Here is a 25,678-nt window from a genome sequence, read left to right as displayed (position 1 = left end):
TGAAAGAAGGCTTGGCTTTTAATCTCTTTAATCTATTTGTGACATAAGCAGTATCCCTGAATTCAGGCCAGGATGTAGGCAAAATAATTCAGAAGGAAATCTAATGTCTTAAAATTTGACAGCCTTATAAACTTTGAAAGACCAATGCCAAACTGTGCACATCAAGGTTTCTTGAACTATCACCAGTTTCAGCTGTAGATATAATCAGCCACAGTAGGATTCAGTCTCCCAGACTAGAACTGCAGCTACAACATTATTATCTGAATACATGAACTTGCAGTGTCCTTTCAGGCTCAAGTGAGATGTTTATAAGTCCTCAGCTTTGATAAGTACATTTTGAAATGCACCTTAAGATGGAGAAGTTTCAACTAAGCTGAATAAGAAAAGCTGAAAAACTTATAATCTGCACAACAGCAGCAAATAATTTTTTCTTTCTTTTGATTTCTTGTAAAACAAGTGATCCAATCTCATGGGGTAATTGTGTATTTTGTAACTATTTGTTTTAGATAGAAAGTGCACAAATCCCCCCTTATTGAAATTTAACATGACAGCGTAATGTAATATTACAAGAAAATCTAGAGTCTCAGATTTCTAAATATAATGTCTGTTCCTTCAATATAAAAAGTCACATGAGCTAGTTCCAGATGGTGACATTTGTACAAGCAAAGTCATTAGAAATCATGAACCTCAGTGAGGCATGCTGCAACCTGGATTTAGATTTGTCTGTGCATGTATATGAACACTAACATACACATTGAACAGGTTTAGCTTAGAACCAAAATAGCTAAAAAATAGTCTTTACAGTGCTTTTGTCCCTTTCGAAACAGCACCATTTAATCAAAGTTAAAAAAAATCCTACTGTAAGAAATACATTTATAAAACTAGCAAACATTCAGGAGGCTTTATTAGTTTGGGCATGACTGGGTGATAACATAACTAGAAGAGACCTTCCAGCCTGAAGCCAGCTGGGGTCCATCCACTTCAGACCCAGCTTGAGTAAGTGTGTATGCAACTTTTAGACATTGACTAAATCAACCAGCCATCCACAGAAGGTGCCTGTACAACTACTCTAATCCTCTCCAAAACTCCCAGCCTGCTGCTAATCTTCAGCATCCATAGTCAGCGTTCCAGCACGTACCATATTTAATAGCCTTTGGCACATACAGCATTTCTGTTTGCAATGCACCAGCTGTGCTACAGTCCCAGAAGCAAATCCACTGCACAAATCTGGTTTTCCTCAATTTTCAGTAGCACCTCCTCATTCACTGGTGAAGAACAAGAAGTTTCTGGGCCTCTGTTTAAGGAAACAGTTTCAAACTTCCCCCAAACTACCCCTTCTTTCTGAGGTTTTAAAACACGGCAGCAATTTCAGTGGTTTCTCTCCTTCCCACTTTGTTTCCTCTGCAAGGAGTATCCAGACTGTAAAGCTTTGTTCCCTCTGATGTTCTAAATGCTGATACATAATACCTCTGAAGTTTTAAGGAATATAAAACTTTGAAGCAAGAAAAGTACTCAGAAAGGGTAAAGGCCAGGAAGTCTCAAATTACATAGTTTAAATTTCAAAATATTTCAGAACATATGCACTGAATTTTGCACTCACCCCCTTCTGCTCTCAGACTTGGTCTCTGAGCACTCCTGAATAGAAAAAAGGAGTTTAAGGGCTTAAACACTTTAAGAAAAAAACCCTATGTCGCATTGACTAAAGCTTCCACCAACTCACAATATGTTTTGAGCTAGCAAACCACAAGTCAGAGACATTAACCTCTGAGCAAACTTAAGTATTGCAGAAACAGGCAGAAATTTGTTATGCATGTCATCATCGTGACCAAGTTGTGCAATTGAACTCGGGGTCAAACAGAAAAATAATAGAGGACAATGACCAAATCTGAAACGACATTTTCACGGTTTTGAACATATCTGTTTTCATTTGGGAAAGCATGCTGGAAAATAAAGCTTTAGAGACACAATGTCTGGACTTAGCTGTCAAAGCCAGAAGTCTGATAGGATTTATAACTTACACTTTTATAAACAGGAAAATCTTATTTTCTTTTCTTTCTAGAAGAAAATCAGCTGTATTTACAAGGCTAAAAACTAGACCTTGAAGCAGCTTCACACACAGCAGAGTAATAGCATCCATGTTTGTCATCCTAATTGCCAAATTTCCTTTCAGCAAGTCCACTAGCAAATGGCTTGCTCTGCAAATAGCAGGTGGTCGCTGCAATGAACCTAAATACTAACCATTTCATCTACGAGTGCAGGGAAAAAAAGAGACATCAAGCCCACACGAATTAGTTGAATTATTTTTAGCAATTTCACAGGAAGCGGGTCCAGACTCTCCACCATACTCTAAAATTGTGAAGAGAATGACAAATGCTCTCAGTTTCCAGATGATGCCTTAATGAAAAGATCAAAATGCACTTTCTTGTTACTGCACCATTTGTTCCCTAGATTGTACTTTGTAATTGGAAGAATGATATTTAAACTTCACCCATAGCAAAGTTACTAAAAGATGCCAACTACTGACCAAGGAGTTTTTACAAAGCAGTCAAAACAAGCAAGCATCACACAACTAGATTCTGCTTTCACCAACACTTTCAGTTAGCACTGTGACTGAAAGAAGCAGTCCTATCCTCTCATCTTCTGTTTGTTTCCAAACTGCACCAGGCTTTTCCTGACACTGGGAGAAAAGACACCAATTTTAGCCAGGGTCAGTTCCTAGCTCTGGTGCTTTGCCCAGGTGCAGCACCATCTGCAGTGGCTGAAGGTGATGAGGGTGCAGAAACACATAGCTAGTTGGAGGGGGATGGCAGAACTGCTTCTTTCAATGGTACCAGTGGCTTGAAACACCTGGAACTGCTCAGGAAACTTTGTTCTGATGGACTGACTGCTACCAGCAGAGAGTGGGGGGAAACGTAATATACATAGTAAGAACATCCACTGTCACATTTCAATTTATCTCACTGCTAAATATTCCTATTACTAACAAAAGGTAAACTAGAGGAATGAGAGAGAAGTTTTTAACTTTCTTTTTTTTAAAAAAAGCACCAGTGCTCATTGTTTTGAACCATGTGAAATCTCCCCCTGCTGACCCATGAAGCACTTCGTTTGCAGATATTAAGTATGCAAGTTTTATTTCTTTTCTAATATTTTAACTACCTTCTTCAGATTTTATTTCCATTCAAAGACTACATGACACTTCTTGTACTCTAGGCAGCCAAAACTCTTTGGCAACTCCCCCCACCTCAAAACCATAAAAAGCCTTGCTCAAAAAAATCCCTTTACAAGGAACTGTTTGCTTGTTTGTTTTTTCTTTTAACACATCCTTGAGAAAAAAAGGAGGATATACAACCACGTATTGTCTTGACAACAGGAAAAAAGTCTATCAGTAAGTGCCTTTCTGTTCTTTCTCACTATCCTTACTATTAGAAGTGTTTAACACACTGCTTTTGTCCAGTTCTATCATTTTTCCCTTCTTTTCAAATGACTTACATATTTGAAAACTGTTACATGCATGTCCCTCATTTTATCTTTTCCAGACTGTATAATTACTCATTCTACCTTTTTTTCTAAAAGCATATTTTCTAGACTTCTAGATTGCCAAAGCATCTCAGGATCGAAGGGGGCATCTCATGAGATCTAGGTATCGATAAGTGTGATACAGTCATCCAGGCTCCCTTTAGAGTCAATGGGAAGAAAATGTCACTTCTAGGGCATGATTCAGCTCAGCCTGAGACAAGAATCTATTTCTCTATGTTGATGTATTTGGTTTGCATGGCAAGGTTTTGGTAGCGGTGGGGCTACAGGGTGGTTTCTGTGAGGAGCTGCTAGAAGCTTCCCCCATGTCCAACGGAGCCAGTGCCAGCCGGCTCCAAGGCAGACCTGCTGCTGGCCAAGGCCAAGCCCGTCAGTGGTAGCGCCTCTGGGACAGCAGATTTAAGAAAGGGGAAAAAAAGTTCCTGCGCAGGAGCAATTGCAGCCAGAGTGAGGAGTGAGAATATATGAGAGAAACAATGCTGCAGACACCAAGGTCAGTGAAGGAGGAGGGGGAAGAGGTGCTGCAGGCACCAGAGAAGCAGTTCCTCTGCAGCCTGTGGTGAGGCAGGCTGTCCCCCTGCAGTCCACGGAGGTCCATGGTGGAGCAGACATCCTCCTGCAGCCTGTGGAGGACCCCATGTGGAAGCAGGTGGGTGCCTGAAGGAGGCTGTGACCTCACAGGAGGCCCGTGCTGGAGCAGGCTCCTGGCAGGACCTGTGGAGAGAGAGAAGCCCAGGCTGGAGCAGTTTGCTGGCAGGGCTTATGACCCCATGGGGGACCCACGCTGGAGCAGTCCCACTTCTGCAGGACTGCACCCCGTGGAAGGGACCCATGCCGGAACAGTTCGTGAAGAACTGCAGCCCGTGGGAAGGACTCACATTGGAGAAGTTCATGGAAGACTGTCTCCTGTGGGAGTGACCCCACGCTGGTGCAGGGGAAGAGCGTGAGGAGTCTTTCCCTGAGGAGGAAGGAGTGGCAGGGACAACATATGATGAACTGACCACAACCCCCATTCCCTGTCCCCCTGCACCGCTGGCAGGGAGGAAGTAGAGAAATTGGGAATAAAGTTAAGCCCAGTAAGAAGGGAGGGGTGGGGGGAAGGTGCTTTAAGATTTGGGTTTATTTCCCATTACCCTTCTCTGATTTGATTGGTAATAAATTACACCAATTTTCCCAAGTCAAGTCTGTTTTGCCTCTGATGGTAATTGCTGAGCAATCTCCTTGTCTTTACCTCGACCCACGAGCCTGCCGTTACATTTTCTCTCCCCTGTCCAGCTACAGAGGAGAGCGATAGAGTAGCTTTGGTGAGCACCTGGCATCCAGCCAGGGTCAACCCACCACAGTTGGTTATAAAGGAAGCCAACATGGTTACCTTAGGTGAGGATGCTTTAGTTAGATGAAATCCTGCCCTGACCTGGTTTCATGTGCTGCTTGTACAGGCTGTGTTTGAGGCGCTCTCCTTGAAAATAATTGAGCTGTGTAAAAACCATCAGTAATATCACGTGAGGTTATACCTACAGCACAGCAGCCGCTTGACCTCACAAATATCTAATCCGCTGGAAAAAAGTTCTTCTTGGAAAGGTTTTCAAGCAGACTCATTAGAAAGTTACCATGGAAACATTTTTTTTTCCATTGGTAGAGCACAGTTTGACAATTAGCTCTTGTGGGTGTGACCCTTTGGATTTGAATTTTGTAATACTAGCAAATGAGGCCTCCTGTGAATTTCTCACAGGCACCTTTATTCCCTTGCTGAACACCCAAAAAAGGAAAGAATGTATGCTGCTGTTCCACACAGGGATGAAACAGAGTGATCTTAAAAAAAAAAATCATTGAGCTGTGCATAGCTAAAGGAATGCCAGACCAGAAGTTCAGCCTCCTGTATGGGTGAGGTTTGTGTTTTCCTGCTCACCAGAGGAACTGGATTTAAAAATAACTTAATCCATAAGCATCACAAGAGCAGCAAATCATCTCAACCACACATACCTGCCAGCTCTGATACGACAGCTTGGCCATAAAACTGTGCAATACAGCAAATCAAATGATTCTCTATCATGGGGGAAATGCAGTAGCTCCAGAGCACTTTATCAACAGGTACTTAAATTGACAGTGATACAATGGCATCCTCACTCAGTCAAACAGGCATTTCTGTTACCTGGAAATACAAGATTGATGCAGCCATTACTTTACATCAGTACTAAGATACAAAAGCAGGTAATGCTTTGGGAGCCCAAGTCCTAATTTTAAAGATCACCGAGATCTAAGTCCTTAAGCGTTCATGTCGCGCCTGAAAGCAGAGCCTCAGCTCCCATACCATTAGAGCTTTTGCAAATGTCATCCGTTATGAACAGAGAGAGGTACTTTTTTGATAGCCATGAACAACAGCACACCTCTTTATGATCTTAGTGCAGTCGTGCTGTAAACAACTTGTTCCTGAAGTATTAAGACAGCTAGAGCCTTTGTATCCATAGTGAAGGTATCTTACGCTACTGTGGTAGTGACAGGAACATTCAAAGGAAAGTGGCAAAAATGAACAACAGTACTTTGAATTTGTCTTTTACTCCTCGTTGCCCTGGATTGTTTTCAACTGCCCTGTAATAAGCCCCTGTACTGATACTGCCCAACATGTGCCACAAGACAGAACATAATGGGTTATGCAATATTAGATTGATTTCCTCAACAGCAATTATAGCCCAGTCATGCACACCTTCTGTTGAGCAACCCCATTTCCGATGCATAACCCAATGCCATGGTAGATATCATGGCTGGAAAATAGCTGCACCACTGGAACACAGCCCGAAAATATATTTTCCAGCTGGAGTGAGGTGGCCTAGTACACTGCACAGAGCCATGACTTCTCTCTTGTGCTTCCTGTTCCTGGCTGTTCCCTGGCACAGAGGTCGATAAAGGAGGGGAGATGTCACAGCAGTGCCATGCCCAAGTGCAAAGCGTGGCTTTGCTGATGGGCAAGAGAAGGCTAGCTGTGCTTGAACGTGAGCCAGCAACTTGCCTTAGCAGCAACGACAGCCAGTGGTATCCTGGGCTGTGTTAGGAGAAGTGTTGCCAGCAGGTCAAGGGAGATGTTCCTTCCCCTCTGTGTGGCACTGGTCAGGCCACACCTAGAGTGCTGGGTCTAGTTCTGGCCTTCCCAGTACAAGAGAGACATGGATGTACTGGAGAAAGTCCAGCAAAAGCCAACAAGGATGATTAGCTGACAGCAGCCTCACAATCACTGGTACTCATGAGGGATTTTAACTACCCAGATATTTCCTGGAAGGCCTATAGAGCTAGCCATTCACAGTCCAGGAGGTTCCTCCAGTTTATCGATGATAATTTCTTGATGCAAATGGTGGATGAGCCAACTAGGAGAGGAGCACTCTAGATCTTATACTCACTAACAAGCAGGGTCTGGTTGAAGCAGTGAAGATTGAGGGCAGCCTTGGCTGCAGCGATCATGAGATGGTGGAGTTCAGGATCTTGTGCGGTAGGAACAGAATACCAAGCAGGATCACAACTTTGGACTTCAGCAGGGCCAACTTTGGCCTTTTCAAGCAATTGCTAGGGGAAATCCCATGGGGCATGGTACTAAAAGGTAAAGGGGCCCAAGATAGCTGGTTTATATTCAAGGACCACTTTTTCTAAGCTCAAGATTGGAGCATCCCAGTGGGTAGGAAATCAAGAAACGGAGCCAGAAGACCAGCATGGTTAAACAGGGAACTAACGGGCAAACTCAAGTGGAAGAAGAGAGTCTATAGATCTTGGAAGGAAGGGATGGCCACTTGGGAGGAGTATGAGACTGTTGTCAGAGGATGTAGGGAGACAACTAGGAAAGCTAAGGCCTCCTTGAAGTTAATCCTTGCAAGGGAGGACAAGGACAACAGAAAGGGCTTCTTCAAATACATTGCAGATGAAATTAAAACTAGAGGCAATGTAGGCCCATTGTTGAATGAGGCGGGTGCCCTGGTGACAGAGGATACAATGAAGGTGGAGTTGCTGAATGCCTTCTTTGCCTCTGTCTATACTTCTGGAGGTTGTGGAGTCTCCTTCTCTGGAGACATTCAAAACCCGTCTGGACACATTCTTGTGTGACCTGCTCTAGATGGTCCTGCTTTGGGAGGGGGGTTTGCCTAGATGATCTTTTGAGGTCCCTTCCAACCCCTGCCATTCTGTGATTCTGGATATAAAGAAAGGCTGAGAGAGCTGGGACTGTGCAGCCTGGGGAAGAGAAGGCTTAGGGGGGACTCATCAATGTGTAGTAATACCTGAGGGGAAGGTGAAAAGAAGACGAAGCCAGGCTCTTTTCAGCAGTGCTCAGTGTGTTGTGGTTTAGCCCCAGACAGCAGTTAAACACCACACAGCCCCTCGCTCACTCACCCCCGCACCCAGTGGGATGGGGGAGAGAATCAGAAAAGTAAAAGTGAGAAAACTCATGGGTTGAGATAAAGACAGTTTAATAGGACAGAAAAGGAAGGGAAGATAGTAATAATGATCGTAGAATATACAAAACAAGTGATGCACAATACAATTGCTCACCACCTGCTGACCAATGCCCAGCCAATCCCCAAGCCACAGTGCCCCCCTGCCAACTCCCCCCAGTTTATATACTGGGCATGACATCATATGGTATGGAATACCCCTTTGGCTCATTGGTGTGAGCTGTCCTTGCTGTGTCCCCTCCCAGCTTCTTATGCACTCACAGCCTCCACTGGCAGGGCAGTATGAGAAGCTGAAAAGTCCTTGACTTCATATAAACCCTGCTTAGCAGCGACTAAAACATCAGTGTGTTATCAACATTATTCTCATCCTAATTCCAAAACACAGTACTACACCAGCTACTAGGAAGAAAATTAACTTTATTCCAGCCAAAACCAGGACACAGCGACAGGACCAGAGGCACTAGGCACACACTGAAACACACGAGGTTCCCTCTGAATGTCAGGAAACACTTTTCTACTGTGAGGGTGACCGAGAACTGGAACAGATTTCTCAGGGAGGCTGTGGAGCCTCCATCCTTGCAGATATTCAAAAGCCATCTGGACATGGTCCTAGGCAATCCTGAGTCTAGGTGTCCCTGCTTGAGCAGGTGGATTGGACAGGATGACCTCCAGAGGTCCCTTCCAACCTTAACCACTCCGTGATTCTGTGTGCTTTCAACTTTTGACACATCCGCAAGCTGCACTGAGCAGAGAGGCCTCCCTGGTAGCTCAGAGCATAAAAGGCTTTTGTGATCTTCCTCTACATAGTTTCTTTTAGATATGTTAGGTGATTAGGACATAATTTTGGGACATATATCATCTTTCATCCTCACCCTATGCAAAGATTGCAATACTCCACAGACTGGACTGCTTTCTGTAGCAGTTCATAAAGCCAAACATTTCAGGCTGGTCTGTTTACTAACAAAGATGCTATGCAATCAGGACAATGGCTGCCATAGCTGACATTTTTTTATTCCTTTAGCCAGATATAATTAAAGATAGAGTCACTAAAATCATTCTGTGCTACAATGAACACAGTGGATAAATGCTGAGCTACTATCCCTATTAATTAGTGCTATTTTTCTTGTTAAAAAAGGAACAGTCATTAACTTAGACCACATTTGAAAGAATTTTGGGTACTGGGAAGCATGGCTGAGATAGTTAACTGTAGGTCAAACCAATATTTCTAGCAGTAGGCTCTGCCCACATTTTCTCTCTCTGGGTCTATTCCAAAAGCCAAATAGAAAAGAGGACCTGTTCCCTCTGATTTCAGTTGTGTTTATATCAGACAAAGCAAGAGATGACTGGAAGAGGAAATAGGCATTTCTTTCTCAAGTGGTGAACTCACTATTTTCTGTGGTTTGCATCTTTTCCTTTCCAGTATCCCATTTTAATTTTTAAGCTCTATGCACCCCTGGGATCATCATTGTGTCCACTCAGGTTTCCATCAGATATCTCCCTGTGCATGGACAGGTCATGCTCAGCAGAGAATAGAAACACATTGTGGGCTCTGGCTTGGTTACCAGCTCCTAGGAACTCCAGAACATGCAGTCTCTGTAAGCTTTGTTCACAAAATATTTGGTTTTACAAAGCAACAATCTCATTGTTTTTAATAGGGACCAATTATACACCATTTCCTTCGCCCTTCTATTTCAGTCTGCAGTCCCAGGGGGACCCAGGTTTAGTCCTCTGGCTGCAAGCGGGACTCCTGAGGAAGTTCCTCTGACGCCTGCATTCCTTCCCTCCCCTGCCAGGCAGGGGCCTCAGGCATCATCCAAGCCCAGTGATGACCCAGAGCACACCTAGATAGCACTTGAGGAAGCGTATGCCAGGAAGCCTACACCTTGTTCCACCTTTCCCTTGGAGGATACTTAAATTTACTTACTAGCATGTAATTTCCCTACATGTTACTTCTAATGTTTCCTCATGAAATCCAAAAAACCAAGGGGCCAAAAGAGTGTAGCGAGGAAGGCAACTAAATGTAAACAATGCCTTTTCAAGTAACCCTCTCTTCTATCTGGATCTTCCTCAAATCCAAGGTCCTCCCCGCCTTATACCTCTGCTAAATTTGTGTAAATTGCTGCGTAGTTCCTTTACCTCCCCCTGCTTCCATAAATTCATGCAAATACACACATGCATATTTAAAAAGAGGCCTTGGAAATTCCTCTCTTTCCCCAAAACATCAGCAGCTGAAGGCTGCACACTGACAGAAAGACAAGCAGAGGCACACAGACCTGTTAGCTCTTTTAATCACAGGGGTCCTGGACAGATGACCATTGCATGTGCCGCACAGGAGAGTGGGTTCACAGCTGAAGTACATCAGCGTTAGTTCTGACTGGAAATGCCCTGCACTTACTATCAGCACTGGCAGGTTTGCATGGACAGGAGGCTATGAAAGACTCACCCTTGGTTGCCCATCCTGCATGTGAAAGGAGTCTTTTCTGAAAAGACTTCACCATAATGCCTCCCCTTAACTGCTCAGCAACTCGGTTTTAATCACCAGAGAAGCCTCCCTTCTCCTCTTCTGCGTGCTGTCTCAGGAACAGGAGGCTGAATGCGAACAGTGGACAGCTCAGGCTGCCCTAGTGCCATGCAGCTATTATCACTTGTCCTTTGTCACAGCCTTCCTGCTACTTGTAGGGAAGAGAGATGCACTGCACACAGTTTGCCCATTGCCCACAATACTTTCAAAAGACTCTGTAAGAGAAGTCTCTGACTAAAGAAGGTGATGCTCTGCTTTTCCCTCTAAATGCAATGTAAATGCATTTGTGTCTGCGCAAATCCAAGCCTGGATCCAGCTGAAATTATCAGAACTTTTTGGCATTCCTTTCAACGGAAGAATGAAATCCTTTCACAGCATGAAAAAAATAGTAAAGGAAGCAGAATCTGAAAGAGAAAATAATTTTTTTCAAGTATGATTTTCTTTTTTTGCCTTATCTTAATCTAGAGAAACTTCATTCACATATAGAATCACTGAACAACTTTGCTTGGGAACAACCTTCAAAGGTCATGAGGTCCAGTCCTTGCTCAAAGTAAGGGTAACTTAAAGCACATTGCTTGTGAGTTACAAGATGAAAATAAATATTTAATGTAGGGGCAAGTCAGAGGCGACCTTTGGAAACCGGCCAGGCACTGTTGCATTGAGGAGGAACGAGAAGAGAAGGGATGGAAAGAGTTAATAGGATTCAGGCAGTTTCTGCCCTGAACCTTGAACAAGAGTAAAGAAAGGTAACAGGGAAGAAAACAGGTGCGGACTGTTAGACACGAGAGGAACATGAGCCTCCTAAATAGCACCCAATGAAATGTAGAGAATAGGCGCGTGGACAGAGAGTAGTAACCAATTATAATGTGTAAAAGAGCACGTGGACAGTGTGCGTACACTTTAGCAAAACTATATAAATGCAGCTTTCTGATAATAAAGCGTCTTCGATCCATCAGACCGGAGTCCATGCATCAATTCCCTCGGCAATTTAAAGTTTTGTTTCAGTTACACCTCTGTGCAGAATGGCTCTAGATATATGGGACCCAACCTCTAAAAAAGGGGTTCATTGAGTTTCTACCTTCCTTCATTCGTGGTCGCTTTCTAGGCGTTGCTGGGGTGCCACAGGATTCCCCCATGTACACTTTGACACCAGTGCATGCACCCTTAACTTATTTACTTTACAAGCAGCATGGGATCAGACATAAAGGACTGTTAGACCTATGTCAAGACTCCATTCCGAGTAGCTGGGTAAGAAATACTGTCCTGCGGAGATAAAGCACCCTGCACTGCATAACCTTAAAGCCAGGATACAAAAAGACCCTGTCGTTATGTGCCCATGCTTCAGAGAGCAGGAGCAGGGCAGGATTTGTCTCCTCCAACTCATGAAATCAAGCCCAGTCTTTAATTAGCAAAACCTAACGCTGCTCTGGCCTACCTGCCAGGTGGCACAGACAGGAAGGGTTTCTCACAAGTAGAGAACAGCATGTGCAGAAAGCTAAGAAAGATAATCCTGGTAAATAAACTTCTCATTAACAGGTGACACAGCAAGTCAACCATACAGTAACGCTACACCGCTTCATAAGCCACTGGTGCAGATGTTAGGAGCACCATCATGTGTCTCTTTCCTTTTCACCTTTTCTGCTTGCTACCAGCTCGCAGCGGAGGTGGACTGGTGACATGATCCCATCTGATATAATTGTTTCAAGCAATTGAAATTCAGGTCAATAACTAAAGCTTCTGGTGCATATAGAAACCAAGTGCTGCTTCTCAGTTGCCTGTCATTGGCAGTCTGGTGGTGAGTACCTGCAGACAGCTCTCTTCAGAGTTGCCTTTGCAGCAACTGGTCTCCAGTCATGATGCAAAAGGATTCACTCATACAAAGATGCTGTGTGTTTTAAAATAAAAAAAATATTTTTTAACTTCTTTTTTTAAATCTCCACTTTGAAGCAAGTACAGCCAAACCATTAAGCATTTCTGGACGTGAAAAATGCCACTGGGAGTATATGCCAGTGTTATCATTATTACTTCATATAAACTACCAATACCCATAAAAGTAGTGACCAGTATAACATATACTCTTCTCCCAAAGATGTCTTCCCACTTTAAAGAGTACAGCTTTGTTTTCATACTACATAAATTTAAAATTAATATCTTTAACAAATTCACCAAGCTTCACATCCAGTTGCTGTCAACCTGTGATAAAAGGAGGAAAGACCCAAGGCCTGAGTCAGAGCATTTATCGCACTGCACTTGAATATATACCCTTGGTGAAGGCTCTGAGCAAAACCCTGACACTGGCTAATATATAATGTCAGTCTTAGTTTAAAAGTTGCACATAGCTCTTTCAATTGAAACATTAGCCAAGGAAAAATACTTCTGTTTGTTTTGTTCTTCTGAAAGCCACTAAATGAAACACCTGTGAAAGTGATTAATTTTTGCCATCAGTAATACTGTAAGTGCCTTTGTTGCAGGTACCATACAGACTGAACTAGGCAATAGTATATGCTACATCTCCCCAACATCTCCTGACAGACACCTTGTTTCTTAAGGCATGTCCTTGATTCTGTATAGAAAACAAATCCCTTGGCTCTTTCTAGAGACAGTGCTACTTCAGCAGCTCCACGGGCAAGCAGGCCACGGTGAATATCGAGACTGTGCAATACAGCAAACATTTAGTTTTCTGGCTGGAAATGGGATATAATTTAGGGCTTTGTGCTCAGAAGTCAGGAGGTGGTCATCCGCTCACCAGGACAAACCAGCTGTGGTCCCTCTGTGCAGCAGGAGCTATCTGCTGGCCCTAGAAGTGCACAGCAGAGGGTATAAGTACCTTCAAGGAGCTATATGACAACAACATAAGGCCTTCTGCCTCAATACACGTGATGCTGTGGATGCAATGCAGAGGGGCTTAAACCCATGCTCCTTTAAATGTTTTACAGCAGTAGCTCTCTGCAGAGCAATGAGTTTGACTATATTTTATTGAGTAGTTCTGAGATTACCCCTCTCAATTTCTCAGGTATATCCTAGGAAGAGGCAGGAGGCATGGTGAATATGTGGATACCTCACTGGAAGCATCTGCCCATATTACTGGGAGGCACTGGGAACAGAGCACTGTCAAAACCCACAGAAACCCTACTTCGTAAATGCATTGGGCATAGTACTTAAGAGCTATATGACTGAGCTCCTAAAGCAAAGTATCTTCTATGTTTTAAATGTTATCACTATGAACAAGTCTAATTCGGCAGCTTTTGCAGTTGTAAGTACTCTCGTTTATCGTAATGGAACTAATCACATAGAAATGCATGACTGAGCTCAAAATACTTCTCATTTAGTTACTGCCTTCACTGATTTTCTTTGGTTCTGCCATGCTACTTTACAAAATCTTCTCGTGTGCTGTCTTTATAAAAATATTTAACAGTATCATCTCTAACTTTCCTCTTTCGGGTTTTTTGTTTTGTTTCGGATCTTTTGCTTGATTTTTGTTGGTTCTGTTTTTTTAAAAAACGTCTTTCACTGGGGACGTCCAACTGCTTGTTTTGTATCCTGAGTGGCATATAATGCCCATGTCTCATCCTGACCACTTTATCCTTACACTTCTGTGAATAACTGCCACCTTCTGCAACTATGTCTAATTTATTTTCCACTTACTGCTTTGTTCATCCATGACCCAAAATTTCGGTGATCAAAGAACACCTTACAATGGCATGAATTACATCAGCCAAAGACTGGAGAAGAGACAATAATGACCGACAATTGTTGTCCAATTTAGATCACTGAATTCCAAGGGGGAGCAGAATTACCAGATTAGACACCTCATCTGTAAGTATTGTGGCCCTCCAGCCACAGTGAACTGTAAAGCAAATGCTCCTTTCATTTAAAAAGCATTATTGTTATGCAAAATACCAGCCTCATTTTCAAACATTAAATAACTTGGGCATAATTTTGAATTCCTTTCTCCTGTCACCAATATTGTTAGGGTTTTGGACTGAATAAGAAATATAGGCTAAATCCTTAATCCTATCTTCTGTAGCTATTCCTGCTCCTCACTGCTATTTTTCACAAGTTTTGGAACTGCTTCTGGTTTGTTCTTCAGCAATCATACGAAGAGATGCCTTCATTTTCCAATGCTAATCCCTCTTGCAGTTTATAGCAGTTTAACAAATATGAAATTGTGTATACAGGTACAGACCTTGTATAGACTGAAAGGAAATGCAGGACAAAACCAAAATGCAAAATATTACGAAAATTAATTCTTTTTAGCTATCAGATATTATTTTATGGTAATGACACACAAGTGCAAAAGATTCTGTTCTTTGTTCCTTTTTGAGTGCCTAAAGGTACCAAATATAGCTTCGTATAGCAGTCACAAATGCCTTAGCCATTTGAAGGCTGCTCAGTGACTTCAACAGTCAGCTTACTGCAAACGAGAACAAATATTTTGCAGTGATGGTGACAAACATGTGCTGTCTGCATAGAGAGTTTACTGGATGTGATAAATCCACTAAACACGTCAAGCTAATCTTAAAATTGAAAAGGAATATTTTGAATGAGAAGAAAAAATAATTGTGTAGCATAAGATTCATTTTTGTGTGTCCGAAGTTTTGCCTGCACTTCATTCTGGAGTAGTAAGCTTGGCTAGAAGCCTATTTCACAATTACAAAAGTATTAGGATATTTGCTTCTTTTCACTAATTCCCAATACATTTTCCAACTTGCATCATCTGGATTTAGGAGTTCAAAGTCCATAAGGTATTTTCTTCAGAAACATAAGTTAGTCTTAGCAATGCCATGGAGAGAAGTTTTGGCACGCAAAGCATGTCCTGTCTTCCCTTCTTTCTTCCTCCAGGTGCCTTTGAAAGACTCCTGATGCCAAAAAACTCCATCCCCTCCCTCTTGGTTAGCAGCAGTGCCAGCAAGCAGCAGGGCTCAGGCATCTCGCTGCCAAAGGGTGGAGAGGAGTATGGGGGCTGGGAAAGATGTGAAACTCCAAGTCTAAAATCTTCCCCCCCTCCTCCCAGCATAACACTCAGTTCACCAACATGGGAACTTCCTCTTCTTCCCAATTCAAAAAGATGTTTGTAACAGCACCTGTGCACTACAGGCAAAATTTCCCAAAGGGCTCAAAGGCCAAATTTCCTTTGTCTCTTAGTTTAGGGACCTAAAGATACTGGCATTCTCCAAGAAGGCTTATCCAAAGCATCTGAACAGATTAGTGCTTAATAAACACTGAAATAATCAAAGCTAAAAACTTCCCAAAAGGACACAAAACTTGCTTGCCACAAACAACATAAGAGAGATCAAATGCAAGAGACTGAAAACAACACGTAAACACACCACCAGCTGGGAACACATCCCAGAGGTTTCATTTAAGGATCAGAGCAGAGCTAGAGAAAAATAATTATGCACATAAAGTGTTACTATAAATGACAGCTAATAAAACAGAAGGCTCAAATTATTGTTGCTGCTTCAGAGGGCAAGTAGGCAAACACAATCAGAGAGTAAATGACAAGTCGTTGTGCCGATTTTCAGTTTAAAAATGCCACTTCACTTAAATGGCACAATGAATTCTAATTAATAGGAAGCATTAGACTGGAACATAAGGCAGCAAACATCACTAAAGAATAAACATATTCTCCCATGAAGGAAAATTTACTCTGATCATGTTGTCAAGCTGACAGGACCATCTTCCAGGAACAAGAGGATCCAAGTTATCAGCAGTGATGTAATTACCGTTCTCTGTACTTGCACTTCCCTTGACTCAAGAACAATCAAGCATTAGCCATGGAGACAGAAATAATATCATGAAGCCACCTAGCAACTGCAACGATAATAACCTGTTGATACTTCAGGAATGGAGGAATGCTGAGGAGCGTTAGCAGACTGGACTGATAGTTGAGGCATTTCCTTAGTTACAGGATCTAACACCAGCTGACATGGATCCATATTCAAGTCACAGCTTCAGCCTGCGTAAGTGAAACTCATATCCAACACTTAATAACAGCCAGGATCCCCTGATTTCCCCAGGCTGCTGTGATGACTTCCAGGTGGCATTTTAAACAGCAATGGTTTGGTCAGGGTTCCTCCAGCTGTTTGTCTTTGTCCTGCGTCTCCTCCAGAGGTTGCTCCAGCAGCAGGGCCAGCCAAGAGGAAAGGACTCAACTTCATAGCCAGATGAATTAAAGTTACCAGCAATCAGTGTCTGCTCTCTGCAGCAAAGTGTGCTGCAAACTGTGGTCACGGAGGAGCCGCTACACCTCCTGTTCAGCCAGGTTCTGGGATAGTCATCGTTGCCGTATGCCAGGCTCCAGCACCAACAGACATCAGCATGCTGTGGCTTTGCACTGTGAGGCAGGAGGTTTCCACACAATCATTTCTATCTACATTTAAAAGGGAGAACAGGTAAAACAGCTACCTTAACATCCATCTGTCTCTCAACCAACAATTCACAGCGTGGAAAAATCTGTCATTTTTGCAGAAGAAACACGCACCCAAATGTCGTTAAACACTATCAGCTCAAATCTACCCTGAATTGTGCTTGTGAAAACTCAGAGTTCATTCCATTGAAGCGAAGCAAGATGCTCATTATCCGTTGATCTATATATGCTGCATCATTTATGAAAAGCAATAAACTAAAAGCTAAGGTTAGCAGCAGTCATTAGGTCTTAGGTATTTCCTGCTGGAATTCTATTTAAGTGTCGGGGTTACCAGAAAGAAATTAACTCTTTTTCTGCAAAGGAACTTCCAAAAGTAGCACAGGGTGTCCTGTTCTGGATTTTCTAAAGATATCCATTGATTTTTGTAACAGCAGAGTTAGCCAACAGCTGGGGCTCTGGAAAATCCCACTGCTTTTGTTACTTGAGGAGCCACCAAGTGAGATTAATGCTGAAAAATTATTTATGTTCCAAGAAGCAGCAGTAGAATCTGCCACTGTCTCTTGTGCTCCATAACAGTTATATACACATTGAAAACATTTTTTTCCTATACACCATATATACAGTACATGGACTATAAAATATAGATCACCCTCCCTATGACTCAGATTGAAATTAGCTTTGATTATCAACTTTTAGTTAAATATTCCAGATTTTGGCAAGGAAAAAAACCACAGCTTTGCCAGAGATTTCTTACATTTGCTCATCAGCTGTTTTAAGAAAAATAAGACACACTGCAGTCCAAATTATGTTTTGAGTTTCCAGGGTTGCACAAAAGTCAGAACATAATTTGGCCTGCAAGGTCTGTAATTCTGAATTATGATAACATCAAGATGGAAAGAACATAGACTGTCTTTAAATAGAGGGCCAGCAGTTTGGAGAAAAGACTGTCTACCTCCTGTAGATTAATAAAACATGGTACAGGGCCATCAAATAAATAAGGCAAATAAAGTAGTCTGAACATCTTAAAGATCCCATTTTCAGAGTACATTTCAAGGGAAATAGTGATTATTAACAGTATACATCTCTGGTAATAATCACAGCTTTGGGAGTGAGGGAGGAAATCGATATAAACTGAATGGGCTTAGTATTCTGCTATTCTCTTGTGCACAGCAGCATCTTAAACATCCTGTCCTCCAAAACGCCAGTTTTAATGGGACAGGAAAACAACATTTTGCATTTGGAGCAGAGCTGGCAGTAGCACCTATAAATTTCAGAGTGTTATTTTTCTCCATGCATTTTCATTCTTTGCTCACTTCCTGGGGAGTTACGATTGCAGTTGTACCCACTTCCACGTTTGATGAAAATACCAGTTGCTCTCATTTGATCATGGAGCGCACTTTTATCACAATGCACCAGAGCTCCTCAGCCTGCAACTGAGGACCACCTGTTTGAAAAAATCCCAAGACTTCAGTAAGGTTTCATGTGCACATCCAACAGCAGAATCATGGCCTGAATGAAAACCTCATTTTCCGTTTTCTTAGGCGTATCTGCCTGGTATGTGTAAATCATTCACCTTTATCTATAGCGATCATAAAAAAAAAAAAAAACACCAAAACTCAAACTCAGTATTCTAAGCAGAGGAACATTTTGCTGTAAGTAACTTCAGAGAATGTTAACATATTTCTAATTTTTACTTCAAGTCTATTTCCAAAGTGGTTTAATAACTTACTCTACTTGAACAGGCAATTAAAAAGAATTTGTGGACATTTTCTGTATGTACTTAGCTGTTTTCAGTTGACATGATTCAAAATAAATCACACCGGCATTCATAAAGCACAAAATAAAAGAGAGAAAAGGATAAAACAGAAAGAGGAAACACTAGTACAAATTTTGGGGACTAGATCCATTACCACTGTTCAAGCGTGTAAGACCCATAAATGAAAAGAAAAGAATGTGAAAAAGTGAGTCCATAAAAAGCAATCTGCATGCCACATGGCGGGACTTCAGCTATCCACATACAGGGGGAAGAAACTAGTAAAATTTGATTTTGGAAAGCTTTCACTCCTAGTAAGTATTCATTGTCAATACAAAGATACACAACCTGAATCCAAACAGTCTGACAAGTATAAACTGGATGTAAATCTACTGAACATGGAAGGGGAACTTGGTGTTGAAACTGAATTAAGTGGTACTGGCTGAGCAAATTGTCTACCCTCTCCCCTTTCCCAGTAACACACCACTTGACAGGTCTCATCGCTCTGCATCACTGTGAGAAGGGATGGGGAGCTGGAAAAGGCACTAAATCAACAGAAACAAGATGTAGCATCAGGCAGCAGCAAGAGACTAAGCACCATGCACTGCCATTTCATGGAGAGAGATGATGCTTGCAGTCTTCCTGAGGGAAATATTCAGGGGGCCCGATCGCAGCTGCTATGACAACAAGGGGGAGGACGTGATGTCACACAACGACCCAAGCGACTGCTATCACATTGTCCCAGCGCACGGCTCGACTCGCCAGCTGGGAAGCCAGTAGAGACCTCATTAAGTGCATCTGTTCAGTAATTACTACAACTTTACCCGCGCCACGCTTCCAACTTTGCACACAGCCACAGCGCGAGGCTATCGATGTAGTCACGAGGGTTAAGTTCCCAGGCCTGAAAATTCTGAGCCTGTAGCTATTAGAAATCTGGGATTGAGTTTCAGCAGGATTGTTAGATATAAGCTTGTCACCAGGCAGGGAGAAGTGGGGAGCAAAACCATATCAGCATAACCTCAATGAAGTCTTGGAAGCAGGCCATGGAAAAGCTGCATGATTTGCCTTCCTTGTACACAGGGCAGCTCCTGCTCTAACCTGCAGCAGTGTTCACTTTAACTGGAAAAGACTGTCTAGAACAGATCCTCTGCTCATTCAAATCATTGCAGTTCTCCCAAATGCAGTGGAGTGACACAGATTTACCACTGCCCAGGATCCTGCCTCTTGATTTGCACTAACACACAAATAAGTGCAGGGTATGTCCAGGAGCCTTTTGCTTTCACACTCATGCAGCGCTACAGAACTTGGAAAAATGAGCTTGCATTTACACAACATCAGGAAAATGGACCAATTTGTACAGCACAAGGGTTTAAAATAGAAGATCTGCAGCAGAAATGCGAATCCCCAAAGGCAATTCGGTTTGAAAGCTCCTAGACTCTTGTCCTCACAGCAGCAGTACGAGGAGGAAGATGCAGACCTCTGGCTTTCAACATAGGAGGGAGAGCTGGCTGGGGCTGCGAATGAGGGAGGGCTGCGAATGAGGGGAGGCTGCGAATGAGGGAAGCCTGCTCTGGGTCAGAGCCTGCCTGATCAGGAACAGGCCTGGCTGCCTGCCTAAAACCGAGCTCAGAAGGCACAGGAGAGTTCATGCCTGTTCATTTCTTTTGAACATTGGGCACCAGTTCAGAAGCATTGGGAGCAGGAGTAGCTGGCCAAAGACCAGAGAGAAAACAAAACCAGGGGCAATACTATTGCTTACCATGGTAAGATGGGCCCTTCCTGGCAAGGAGCAACAATCATTTGTTGTTTCTAAAAGAGGACTGACTGTGCTTCCTTCCCTCACAGAAGATGAGCAGGGGGACAAACAGCATGGTGGGTCTCAGATCTGGCACAAAGGGAACAGGACTCCCGATCTTCAGCCAGGTGTCTCCACCTTCTGCTGTATTTGCACCTTGTGTTGTGGGCTCTGTTGCCTCACAAGCCCAGTTTTCATAGCTACTTCCCGTTAGTGAATCTTATTCCCAATACATTGAGCTGTTCAGACCATTTGGTGACATTTGTCCTGAAGCTAGATTCAGAGGTGACTGAGCACCAAGACCTGGACATAGGTGATTCATAAACCTTAAAAAACAAAACAAAAGAAAATTAAAAAAATTTTTAAAAAACCCACACATGAAGTAATGAAAGGAAAACTTCCTGACAGTGGTGACAATGATTTTAGCCATTAACATCTCTCCTCACTGAGGGCACTGGAGGTTGTTTTCCCACGTATGGAACTCAGCTCCAGAGAATGGGGATGCCCATTCAATCACATCAAAACATGCTGCAAAGGTTTTACTGTTCGCAGCTTGCCTGAGAAGTAAAATAAAGAGGAGGAGGTAAATAGCACTTCTGATGTAATCCTGCTACAGGGACCTGCAGTCTGAATCTGACCCTTTGTCAGCTGCTGCTGAACCTGGCATACAACCCTGCATGGTAACCTCTCACTTAAAACAACTCTGACAGAGAAGGGGACAGCCCTAAACACTCGCTGTGTTTCTGGATGCCAAGATACAGGCAGCAGAGTACAGCTGTGAGCAGCAGGTAGCAGTGATAAGGTAGACCATCCACAGAAGCAAATGGCAGAGCTCCATGAAAACATTGCCAGGCTTTTTGCCACATGAGAACTATCACTGCAGTTTTTTCAAAGATCATTTACTTAGCTTAAAGCAGTCCACCCCTGTAACATCAAAGATGTCAGTGCAATAACGAGACCATGTAGATGCCACAGAAATCACCATCTCCACTTTGTTATAGAAGCAGCTACAGGTTAAGTACCAACAGCAGGAATTCCTGTTGCCCATCACTGTGGCAGAGACCGTCCACCCCACACAAAGGGCCAGCTGTGTATCTCACCCATATGCACACCAACTATGCAGACTCCTTTCAGGTCTATCTTCAGCCAAAGCAGAGAGAGACAGACTGGTCTGAAGCTAAACCACAACTTTGTAATGGAGGGAGCAGCAAAAACTGGTACAACTTTGGAGCTTTATTTCACAATCTATTTGCTGACAGCTTGCTTTAGGTGAATTTGTTGGGGGTAAGACTATGTTGGAAGATATTTTAATTCTTTATAGTCTATTATAACTACATCAGACTTCCTTAAATTATGTTAAAAATCTCACATCCTATTGGAAGCTTAGTATTTGTATTATATTAATAAACTTAGATTCCCCAATTCCTTGATTTCAGATGACAGTGTTCCACTGTTTACACAGAAATCATCAGTGCTTCTTATCAGCTCTTATCAAGAAAATACCCTCTCAATAAGTCTATCAGGAGAGAGACGGGGAGGGGAAAAAAAGCAAGGTTTGGGGGGGTTAATTTTTTTTTTTTAAATCTTTTGTATTATGCCTTAACAAAGAAAATTATACAGTTTAGGTACAGAGACAAGGAGAGGTTATAATCCACAGCAGGAGTGGTGGCTATGTATTCCCCCTCCACCTTTTTGCCAGGGACGCTGTTCATGTGCAGGCAGAGATATGTGGCCCCCACCTGAAAGCGGACTGACCCCACAGACAAACATTTCCCCCAGACCTCCTTTGAAGGAGGGCTATGAGTGACGCACATGCAGAATTAGCGAGAGATTTGTCAGCACCTTATAATTACAGTGTGCTTTCAGTCAGAATGACGTTTTTTATTATAAGCAACTAAGGGCAGGATTAAAGTAAATCTCCATGAAAATGCACGGCATATGAGCCTACAGGTGTCTTCTGCTGAAACCTGCCTCTTTTGTGGGTTGCAAAGGTGCCATTGCCCTCAGATGTATGACAGTACACAAGAACAGAACAGTTAACTTAATTGCTATGACAGACACAGTTCTCTGGCTAAAATACAGTACAAAAAATGAAACTGCTCTTTGGTTTCTGTCTAGAATAATTTTTAAAACCCATTCCTGTCTATTCCCCTCCTAATGGACAACCTTTCAAGAGAGAATAACAGAAAATCCACAGCAGCTTTTTCTTTGAAGTTAAGCACATGACACAGAGCTGAAGATATTTTTCCTTATCCTAATAAAGCTGAGTTCAATATTTAGTTTGCTTCCAATCTTCCCCACCCCAACTCAGACCAACACAGCGCACACATCTCCTCAGGCAATATTTGCTTTGACCAAAACACAGAAGGCGTTTCTGAAGTGATCTGTCAGAGGGACCAGCAACAACTGCTTTGCTATTCTACCTGGGACTTTGAAAGGGATGTTGAAATGGGTTTCAAGCAGTGAACTGCAACATGAGAAACTCCAGCAACATTAAGAAACCCACAGTTTTAAAGAATGATTTCAAAATAGGGCCCAAAAGCACCACTGAGCAAAACTCAGATCTTCTGTAATAATTGGAGGGGGAGCTTTTGCATGCAGAATGGAGACAGCATTCTCCTAAAGAAACTTACCTGCAAGATTTAGAAACAACCACTGTGAGATAGACTAAGTAAGTGTTTTCAGAGCCACATCCCTCCTCTCCAGTAACACCTGAGTTACAGCAGAACATCTCACCACTTCGTTTCATTCTAATCTACAGAAATAAATTTATTAGACATCTTGGACGGGACACAGCAGTGTTGCCAGGTGCTCCTGGATATGAAAAGCAGAGAGTGGGAGCTTTAATGAAGTTAGCTCTTAGTCATAGGAAGTGATAAGTGCAAAAAGAAAATATCCTCTTTTTAATGTTTGTGTTTACCATTTTCCCAGTTTTAATGACAGTGGATGTTTCTCTGTCTTGCACCTTTAGTCAGTCAATTACAGTAGCAAAGTCAGTGACAGTAACACACTGGCATTCTGATTTAATGGCCTTTCATTTGCACAGGAGTGATGAGACAAGGCGCAGGACAGAAAAAAAAAAAGTAGGCCTTAACTCTTAATTTCTTTTCCTATAAACTCAACTGCTGTTCTGTTATGTTTTACTTTTAGTGGAGTAACATTTAGCCAAAGTTAAAAAAGAGCTCAAACACAACAACTTGTGTATACAAAACTTCATGGACTCTGAATGTTGGTGACATAGACCGTGGCAAATAAAGATCTTGAAGCCTTCATCTGAGATACATCGAACTTTCTAGAGCAAACTAAATCACATGATTCCTGTCCCCAATGGTCCCACTAAATGGCTCGCATTGTGGCTCCACTATGGTCCCTTTAGATCACACTACAAGTGCAAAAAGTCCATAAAAGCAGAAAATCCAAAACCACACAGAAATCCTCAGTGGTCATACAGCAGCACGCCTCAGTCCTCCTCAGGGTCCCTGTGATATCTGGAGGAAAGGGATTTGCAACTACCTTGTTTCTTTGTGCAGAAGAATGCTATTGAGTATTGGCATACATTTGCCTTTCCGGTATGGCAAAGCCCTTTCTTCCGCAGGGATCTGTGAAGTCCCTGGGAAGTGCAGGGTTCCCACAACCCTCCTGTCCAATCACCAGCACTGTAAGCAACAAAGGTGAAAATTAGAGGAGTCGAGAAGCTGCTTTAGGTTGCGCTGCCGCGTGACGGATGCTGACCATCTCCAGAGACACAAGGCTATCTAACTGCGAGCCATCAGCAAGGAGCTGCTATTGTGCTAGCCTTCTTCCACGCCCACACGCTTTCATGTTTGACGTTAGGCCCGGGTCTTTCAATAAAAGTTTCAATAAGTCTCATGGCTAGTGATCATTTTTCAAAACCCTGTGAAGACCATCCTTTCTTAGCAGTTAATATAAGGGTCAATCAATGCAAAATATTTTCTTTTGCACCCAAATGGAAACTCGTTTCTCTCAACCTGATATTACTTAGTTCGTCAAGAGCATCAGCCTTGTCTCCCAGCTGACACTTCAACAGCAGATGCAGCAGCTCAGCATTTCCCAAGAACGTCTTAAAAATTTGTAGTACCCACAACTAGATACCTACACAGAAGTCTCCTCTGATGGAAAAAAGAAGTTTAAGGCCATCCCTGACACACTAGTGTTGCTGTGGGATCTTTTGGGTACATTGATTTTCTTCAGTATGAAGTATTAACAAATACATGAATCATTCAAGACTGTCTACCCCACAGTGCTGGTAATACTAGATGGCATGTTTACAAAGTTTTCACGGTTATGTGAGTCAATCCAACGCGCACTTGCCCAGATATAAAAATAAATGTTATATAATGCACAGATCACAGAATCAATACCCTGGTTGCGTGTACCAAATAGAAGAAAATAGCACAGGAACTCCTATGCAACAACTGTCCTAAGAAGCAGAAGAAGCTGCAATTCTAAACCTGAGTCATTTGATCGAAAATTTGGTCTAGTTGTTTTGTGAGCACGAGTAGCAATAAAGACAGCAGAGCAGCAAATAGAGCAATCCTGTTGGTTTATTTGTGAACAAAAACCCCCATAATTAGGCACAGTCATAAATGTTTGGCATCTTCAGATAATGTGCCTAGGCTCAGAATGGAAATGTTTATCTTCCAGACTGACACAAACTGATGAAATAACACTATTACTAATGATGAGGAAAGGGGGAGAGACTGAGGGAGTTCAAAAGTGAGCGTGTTGCAACTTAACCTGTGGAGGGACTACCACCTTGCCGTTAGAGAAAGAAATTTGAAAAGTAGCATTTGCCTGGCAGTTTCACCTTTAAAATGCTATCTGCACATTAACAGATGACTACATGAAGATACTTTAATGAAATATACATTTCTATCTGCTTTTTTTTCCAGCAAGTTTAATGTTAACGATTGCAAAAGAAGTTTTCCATAAAGCAGAGGAATAAACAGGTACCTCCTCCCACACCAATAAAAACCTTGTATCCATCATTATTAGATAAAATTGTGACCCAATTACACTAGTACAAATCAGGAAAAACTTTCCTGATTTCACAACTGCAAGGAAATAGAATCTCTGTCATCTTAAAGCTATTCAAGGGGAATTTGTATCAATTAATTATTACAAGTTATTTTAACTTGGATTTCATCTAAAAATTAAAATGGGATGTAAGCTTCCTTTGTTTCTAATATCTATAGGGATTTATGTAACGTTGCCTAGTAAGATACACAGTTTTTGCAGAGCAGCCTGCTCA

At 42.4% G+C, this 25,678-nt stretch overlaps 1 protein-coding gene across 1 annotated transcript in view; it reads right to left on the bottom strand.

Annotated features, from left to right (window-relative positions):
- PDE1C (phosphodiesterase 1C) overlaps positions 1–25,678 on the bottom strand; it is a 308,568-nt gene that overhangs the window by 282,109 nt on the left and 781 nt on the right. The window lies entirely within an intron of this gene.

Source organism: Leptosomus discolor, chromosome 7 (genome assembly GCF_034619465.1).
Source record: "Leptosomus discolor isolate bLepDis1 chromosome 7, bLepDis1.hap2, whole genome shotgun sequence".
In the NCBI taxonomy this organism is placed as follows: domain Eukaryota; kingdom Metazoa; phylum Chordata; class Aves; order Leptosomiformes; family Leptosomidae; genus Leptosomus; species Leptosomus discolor.
Note: the sequence above shows the minus strand (reverse complement) of the source record. Positions and strands in the feature narration are given on the sequence as shown.